The 8,961-nt window shown below is 41.3% G+C and overlaps 1 pseudogene; it reads left to right on the top strand.

Annotated features, from left to right (window-relative positions):
- The window catches only part of LOC146449615 (uncharacterized), a 42,866-nt pseudogene extending 34,128 nt beyond the window's left edge, over positions 1 to 8,738 (top strand).
- Positions 8,739 to 8,961: the final 223 nt, after the last annotated feature.

Genomic DNA, 8,961 nt, shown 5'->3' with positions numbered 1-8,961 from the left:
CGTCGTTTACCGTTCTTGTCTGTTATCCCTCACACTAACCCTTAAACGTAAGAATGACTCACCCCCAAACTTAAAAAAACTAACCCTTAAAACGTAAGAAAACTAACCCGCAAACTTAAACCGACTAACCCCTAAATGTAAGAAAACTAACCCCCAAACGTAAGACTATCTAACCCCCAAACGTAGGAAAACTAACCCCCCCAAACTTAAACCGACTAACCCCTAAATGTAAGAAAACTAATCCCCAAACGTAACACTGACTAACCCCCAAACGTAAAAATGACAAACCCCCAAACGTAAGACTGACTAACCCCTAAATGTAATAAAACCAACCCCCAAACGTAAGACTGACTTACCCCCAAATGTACGAAAACTAAGCCCCAAAAGTAAGAATGACTCACCCCCAAACTTAAAAAAACTTACCCCAAACGTAAGAATGACTAACCCTTAAACGTAAGAAAACTAACCCCCAAACGTATGAAGGACTAACCCCCAAACGTAAGAAAACTAACCCCCAAACCTAAGACTTACTAACTCCCAAACTAAAGAATGACTAACCCCTATACGTAGGAAAACTAACCCCCAAACGTTAAAAAACTATTCCCCAAACGTAAAAATAACTAACCCCCAAACTAAACAAAACTAACCCGCAAACGTAAAGATGACTAACCCCCAAACGTGAGAATGACTAACCCACAAAGGTAAGAAAACTAACCCCCAACCGTAGGAATAACTAACCCCAAAACGTAAGAAAACTGACCCTTAAAAGTAAGAATGACTCACCCCCAAACCTAAGAAAATTAACCCCCAAACGTAAGAAGGACTCACCCCCAAATGTAAGAATAACTAACCCCCAAACTTAAGAAAACTAACCCCCAAACGTAAGAATGACTAACCCCTAAATGTAAGAATGACTAACCCCAAAACGTAAGAAAACTAACCCCTAAACGTAAGAATGACTCACCCCCAACCGTAAAAAAACTAACCCCAAAAAGTAAGAATGACTAACCCCAAAAATATAAGAATGACTAACCCCCAAACCTAAGAAAACTAACCCCCAAACGTAAGAAAACTATCCTCCAAACGTAAAAAGGACTAACCCCACACGGAAGAAAACTAACCCTCAAAGGTAACCATAACAAACCCCATAACGTAATAATAACAAACCCTCAAACATAGAAAAATTAATCCCCAAACGTAGGAAAACTAACCCCCAAACGTAAGAATAACTAACCCCCAAACGTAAAAATGACTAACCCCCAAAAAGTAAGAATAACTAACCCCCAAACGTAAGAATAACTAACCCCCAAACATAAGAATGACTAACCCCAAAACGTAAGAAAACTAACCCCGAAAAGTTAGAATAACTAGCCCCCAAAGGTAAGAATAACTAACCCCAATCGTAAGAATGACAAACCCCCAAACGTAAGACTGACTAACACCTAAATTTAAGAAAACTAACCCCCAATCGTAAGACTGACTTACCCCCAAATGTAACAAAACTAAGCCACAAAAGTTAGAACGACTCCCCCCAAACGTAAGAATTACTAACCCTTGAACGTAAGAAAACTAACCCCCAAACGTAAGACTGACTAACTCCCAAACGTACAAAACCTTACCCCCAAACGTAAGAGCGACTAACCCTTACACGTAAGAAAACTAAACCCCAAACGTAGGAATGACTAACCCCCAAATGTAAGAATGATCAAACCCCAGACGTAAGAAGACTAACCCCGAAACGTAAGAATGACTAAACCCCAAACGTAAGAATGACTAACCCTCAAACGTAAGAATGACTAACCCCCAAACGTAAAAATGACAAACCCCGAAACGTAAGAAAATTAACCCCCAAACGTAACAAAAAGAACCCCCAAACGTAAAAAAAACTAACTCCCATACATAAGAAAACTAACCCTCAAACGTAAGAATGACTAATCTCCGAACGTAAGAATGACTAACCCCCAAACGTAAGAAAACTAATCCCCAAACGTAAGAATAACTAACACCCAAAGGTAAGACTGGCAAACCCCCAAACGTAGGAAAACTAACCCCCAAACGTAAAAATAACAAACCCCAAAACGTAGGAAAACTAACCCCAAACCTAACGCTGACTAACCCCTAAATGTAAGAAAACTAACTCCGAAACGTAAGAATAACTAACTCCCAAACGTAAGAAAAGTAACCCCCAAACTTAAGAATAACTAACCCCAAAACGTAAGAATGACTCACCCCCAAACGTAAAAAAAACTAACCCCAAACGTAAGAAAACTAACCCCCAAACGTAAGAATTTGTAACCCTTAAACGTAAGAAATGTAACCCCTAAACGTAAGGATTTGTAACCACCAAACGTAAGAAATTTGGAACCTCCAGACGTAAGAAAACTAACCACCAAACGTAAGAAATCTAACCCCAAACGTAAGGATTTGTAATCCCCAAACGTAAGAAATCTAATCCCCAAACGTAACAAATCTAACCCCCAGACGTAAGAATTTGTAACCCCCAATTGTAAAAAATCTAACCCCCTAACGTAAGAATTTGTAACCTCCAAACGTAAGAAATCTAACCTCCAAAAGTAAGGATTTGTAACCCCGAAACATGAGAAATCTAACGCCCAAACGTGATGATTTGTAACCCCGAAACGTAAGAAACCTAACCCCCAAAGGTAAAGATTTGTAACCACCAAACGAAACAATTGATAACCCCCAAAAGTAAGAATCCCTAACCCCCAAACGTAAGAATGACTAGCTCCCAAACGTAAGAAAACTGACTTGCAAACGTAGGAATGAATAACTTCCTAACGTAAGAAAACTAACCTTCAAACATAAGAATGACTAAACCCCAAACGTAAGAAAACTAACCCCCAAACGTAAGAATTTGTAACCTTCCCAAACGTAAGAATTTGTAACCTTTAAACGTAAGAATTTGTAAGTCCCAAACGTAAGAAATCTAACCCCTAAACGTAGAAATGTTACATCCACACGTAAGGATTTGTAATCCTTAAACGTAAGATATCTGACCCCAAAACGTAAGGATTTGTAACCCCCAAACGTAAGAATTTGTAACCCATAAACGTAAGAAATCTAACCCCCAAACGTAAGAATTTCTAACCACCAAACGTAAGAAATCTAACACCCAAACGTAAGAAAACTAACCTTGAAACGTAAGAATCACTAACACCCAAACGTAAGAAAACTAACCCCTAAACGTAAGAGTGACTAGCCCCTAAACGTAAGAAAACTAACCTCCAAACGTAAGAATGACTAACCCCCAAACGTAAGAAAACTAACCTCCAAACGTAACAAAATTAACCCCTAAACGTAAGAATTTGTAACCCCAAAACGTAAGAAACCTAACCCCCAAATGTAAGGATTTGTAACTCTGAAACGTAAGAAATCTAACCCCCAAACTTAAGAACTTGTAACCCAAAAAAGTAAGAAATGTAACCCCAAAACGTAAGAATGACTCACCCCCAAACGTAAAAAAACTAACCCCAAACGTAAGAAAACTAACCCCCAAACGTAAGAATTTGTAACCCTTAAACGTAAGAAATGTAACCCCTAAACGTAAGGATTTGTAACCACCAAACGTAAGAAATTTGGAACCTCCAGACGTAAGAAAACTAACCACCAAACGTAAAAAATCTAACCCCAAACGTAAGGATTTGTAATCACCAAACGTAAGAAATCTGATCCCCAAACGTAACAAATCTAACCCCCAGACGTAAGAATTTGTAACCCCCAATTGTAAGAAATCTAACCCCTAAACGTAAGAATAACTAACCCCCAAACGTAAAAAAAATAACCCTCAAACGTAAAAATGACTAACCCCCAAAAAGTAAGAATAACTAACCCCCAAACGTAAGAATAACTAACCCCCAAACATAAGAATGACTAACCCCAAAACGTAAGAAAACTAACCCCGAAACGTTAGAATAACTAGCCCCCAAACGTAAGACTGACTAACACCTAAATTTAAGAAAACTAACCCCCAATCGTAAGACTGACTTACCCCCAAATGTAACAAAACTAAGCCACAAAAGTTAGAACGACTCCCCCCAAACGTAAGAATTACTAACCCTTGAACGTAAGAAAACTAACCCCCAAATGTAAGACTGACTAACTCCCAAACGTACAAAAACTTACCCCCAAACGTAAGAGCGACCAACCCTTAAACGTAAGAAAACTAAACCCCAAACGTAGGAATGACTAACCCCCAAATGTAAGAATGATCAAACCCCAGACGTAAGAAGACTAACCCCGAAACGTAAGAATGACTAAACCCCAAACGTAAGAATGACTAATCCTCAAACGTAAGAATGACTAACCCCCAAACGTAAAAATGACAAACCCCGAAACGTAGGAAAATTAACCCCCAAACATAACAAAAATAACCCCCAAACGTAAAAAAAACTAACTCCCATACATAAGAAAACTAACCCTCAAACGTAAGAATGACTAATCTCCGAACGTAAGAATGACTAACCCCAAACGTAAGAAAACTAATCCTCAAATATAAGAATAACTAACACCCAAAGGTAAGACTGGCAAACCCCCAAACGTAGGAAAACTAACCCCCAAACGTAAAAATAACAAACCCCAAAACGTAGGAAAACTAACCCCAAACCTAACGCTGACTAACCCCTAAATGTAAGAAAACTAACCCCGAAACGTAAGAATAACTAACTCCCAAACGTAAGAAAAGTAACCCCCAAACTTAAGAATAACTAACCCCAAAAGGTAAGAATGACTCACCCCCAAACGTAAAAAAACTAACCCCAAACGTAAGAAAACTAACCCCCAAACGTAAGAATTTGTAACCCTTAAACGTAAGAAATGTAACCCCTAAACGTAAGGATTTGTAACCACCAAACGTAAGAAATTTGGAACCTCCAGACGTAAGAAAACTAACCACCAAACGTAAGAAATCTAACCCCAAACGTAAGGATTTGTAATCCCCAAACGTAAGAAATCTAATCCCCAAACGTAACAAATCTAACCCCCAGACGTAAGAATTTGTAACCCCCAATTGTAAAAAATCTAACCCCCTAACGTAAGAATTTGTAACCCCCAAACGTAAGAAATCTAACCTCCAAAAGTAAGGATTTGTAACCCCGAAACATAAGAAATCTAACGCCCAAACGTGATGATTTGTAACCCCGAAACGTAAGAAACCTAACCCCCAAAGGTAAAGATTTGTAACCACCAAACGAAACAATTGATAACCCCCAAAAGTAAGAATCCCTAACCCCCAAACGCAAGAATGACTAGCTCCCAAACGTAAGAAAACTGACTTGCAAACGTAGGAATGAATAACTTCCTAACGTAAGAAAACTAACCTTCAAACATAAGAATGACTTAACCCCAAACGTAAGAAAACTAACCCCCAAACGTAAGAATTTGTAACCTTTAAACGTAAGAATTTGTAGGTCCCAAACGTAAGAAATCTAACCCCTAAACGTAGAAATGTTACATCCACACGTAAGGATTTGTAATCCTCAAACGTAAGATATCTGACCCCAAAACGTAAGGATTTGTAACCCCCAAACGTAAGAATTTGTAACCCATAAACGTAAGAAATCTAACCCCCAAACGTAAGAATTTCTAACCACCAAACGTAAGAAATCTAACACCCAAACGTAAGAAAACTAACCTTGAAACGTAAGAATCACTAACACCCAAACGTAAGAAAACTAACCCCTAAACGTAAGAGTGACTAGCCCCTAAACGTAAGAAAACTAACCTCCAAACGTAAGAATGACTAACCCCCAAACGTAAGAAAACTAACCTCCAAACGTAACAAAATTAACCCCTAAACGTAAGAATTTGTAACCCCAAAACGTAAGAAACCTAACCCCCAAATGTAAGGATTTGTAACTCTGAAACGTAAGAAATCTAACCCCCAAACTTAAGAACTTGTAACCCAAAAAAGTAAGAAATGTAACCCCCAAACGTAAGGATTTGTAAACCCCAAACGTAAGCATTTGTAGCCCCTGAACGTAAGGATTTGTAACCCCTAAACGTTAGAATTTGTAACCCCCAGACGTAAGAATTTGTAACCCCCAAACGTAAGAAATCTAACCCCCAAACGTAAGAATTTTAAACCCCCAAACCTAAGGATTTGTAACCCCGAAACATAAGAAATCTAACGCTCAAATGTAAGGATTTGTAACCCCCAAACGTAAGAAATCTACTCCTAAACGTAAAGATTTGTAACCACCAAACGAAAGAATTTGTAACCCCCAAAAGTAAGAATCCCTAACCCCCAAACGTAAGAAAACTAACTTGCAAACGTAAGAATGACTAACTCCCAAACGTAAGAAAACTAACTTGCAAACGTAAGAATGACTAACTCCCAAACGTAAGAAAACTAACCCCCAGACATAAGATTGACTAAACCCCAAACGTAAGAATATGAAACCCCCAAACGTAAGAATGACTAACTCCCAAACGTAAGAAAACTAACTTGCAAACGTAAGAATGACTAACTCCCAAACGTAAGAAAACTAACCCCCAAACATAAGATTGACTAAAGCCCAAACGTAAGAATTTGAAACCCCCAAACGTAAGAAATCTAACCCCTAAACGTAAGGATTTGTAATCCCCAAACGTAAGAAATCTAACCCTTAAACGTAAGAATTTGTAGGCCCCAAACGTAAGAAATCTAACTTGCAAACGTAAGGATTTGTAACCCCCAAACGTAGAAATGCTACCCCCACACGTCAGGATTTGTAATCCCCAAACGTAAGATATCTTACCCCAAAACGTAAGGATTTGTAACCCCCAAACGTAAAAAATCTAGCCCCCAAACGTAAGAATTTGTAACCACCAAACGTAAGAAATCTAACCTCCAAACGTAAGAATCTAACCCCCAAACGTAAGAATTTGTAACCCCCAAACTTAAGAAACCTAACCCCCTAACGTAAGAATTTTTTTCCCCCAAACGTAAGAAATCTAACCCCGTAACGTAAGAATTGTTAACCCCCAAACGTTAGAAATGGAACCCCCGAACGTAAGGATTTTTAACCCCCAAAATCGTAAGAAATCTAACCCCCAAACGTAAGGATTTATAATCCCTAAACGTAAGAAATTTAAACCCCAAACGTAAGAATCTAATCCCTGAACGTAAGGATTTGTAACCCCCAAACGTAAGAAATCTAACCCCCAAAGCTAAGAAATTCAACCCCCGAACGTATGGATTTGTAACCCCCAAACGTAAGAAAGCTAACCCTGAAACGTAAGGATTTATAACCCCCAAACGTAAGAAATCTTACACCCGAACGTAAAGATTTGTGTCATTCAAACGTAAGAAATCTAAACCCAGATTTACAAGTGTCATCAGATGCCGCAGGCTCTCTGAGCTATAAAGCTATCTTCAACAACCAGTGGTTCTTTGGCGCGTGGTCAGCTTCACAGCAGCCTCTCTCAATTGCATACAAGGAACTGTTCCCCATTGTTGTGGCGGCGTATTTGTGGGGATCTGGGTGTGCGTCACGGCGGGTCGAGTTTTTATGCGACAACGAGTCTGTGGTGGCTGTTCTGTCTTCTGGTATCTCCAGAGACCCTGACTTAATGGTTTTGTTGCGTTACTTAGCATTGTTGGCAGTGCGCCATTCATTTTCTTTTACTGCATCTTCAATTCGTGGTAAATCCAACCCAGTTGGGGATGCTCTTTCCCGTTTCCAGTTTCAGCGATTCAGGCCCCACAAGCCGAGCAGTCTCTGATGACAGTCCCCCTGCTCTACTGGAGGCGTTGCACGTCATGTGACGGAGAGATGCCAATTTTTCCTTTACCAGGGTCTGGCCCCGTCTACATGTCGGGTATACTTGTCCGCCCAGCGTAGCTACTTCGATTTCTGCCGTCAGGATGGCCAGCTGAGTCCAGATGGTGCTCTTTTGCCAGCTGATGAACAATCGCTCATGCGTTTCGCTTCCTTTTTGGCTGACAGCCTACACCACTCGTCCATTAAAGTGTACCTCAGTGCAGTGCGGTCCCTTCACATTGACAATGGCTTCCCTGATTAACTGTCTGCAGCTACAGCGGCCATTAAGGGGCATTAAGCGTGTGCAAGGTTCATCTACCACTAAGCGCCTTCCCATCACTATTGACCTCTTAAAGGTCATCCAGCGATCCTTGGACTTGAATTCCTGGGACCATGTCATGCTCTGGGCGGTGTGTTGCCTCGGTTTTTTCGGTTTCCTACGAGCTGGTGAGTTCACCACAAATGCTTCATTTGTTCCTAGTATCCATTTGACAGTTGGCGATGTGCAAGCGGATTCTTTTGTGGACCCCACATGTTTTAGAGTTCATATCAAGTGCTCGAAGACAGACCCCTTTCGCATAGGCTGTGACATTTATGTGGGTCGGGGCAACAGCCTCGTCTGCCCAGTGGTGGTCCTTGGTAATTTTTTGGCTCTGCGTGGCCCATCTCCAGGACCCCTGTTTTGCTATGCGGATGGCCGTCCATTAACTCGGCAGCAGCTATCATCCACGGTGCAGGCTATTTTACACTGCTGGTTATTCAGGCTCTTACTCAGGCCACAGCTTCCGGATTGGTGCAGCTACCACAGCTGCTGCACGGGGAATCCCTGATCACCTTATTAAGACTTTAGGCCGATGGTCTAGTGATGCCTATCAACTCTATATCCGCACACCAGTTGGCTCTCTTACCCAGGTCTTCAGTCAGTTGGCATAGCAGGTGGGGCTTGTACGTCTCTTCACTTGGGGTTGGGTGCCTCAGGTCTGGTCCCTTGGGGGGCTGTGTCTCTCCTTGGCCACGAGACCCCCCCCCCCCCCCCCCATTGCTCCGGGCTGTCCCAACCCGGAGGTTCTTCGGCATGGCGGGCGGGGCTCGTGGCTGGGTTGTGGGTAGGGCAGGCTTATAGCGTGTTCTACCTACCTGGGTTTGGGTTGGCGGTACCAGCCCCTGGCTACTGGGCACCCAACCTCCATTTGCGACATAG

The sequence above is a fragment of the Pavona decussata genome, unplaced genomic scaffold (assembly GCF_977016875.1).
Source record: "Pavona decussata unplaced genomic scaffold, jaPavDecu1.1 SCAFFOLD_602, whole genome shotgun sequence".
NCBI lineage: Eukaryota > Metazoa > Cnidaria > Anthozoa > Scleractinia > Agariciidae > Pavona > Pavona decussata.
Note: the sequence above shows the minus strand (reverse complement) of the source record. Positions and strands in the feature narration are given on the sequence as shown.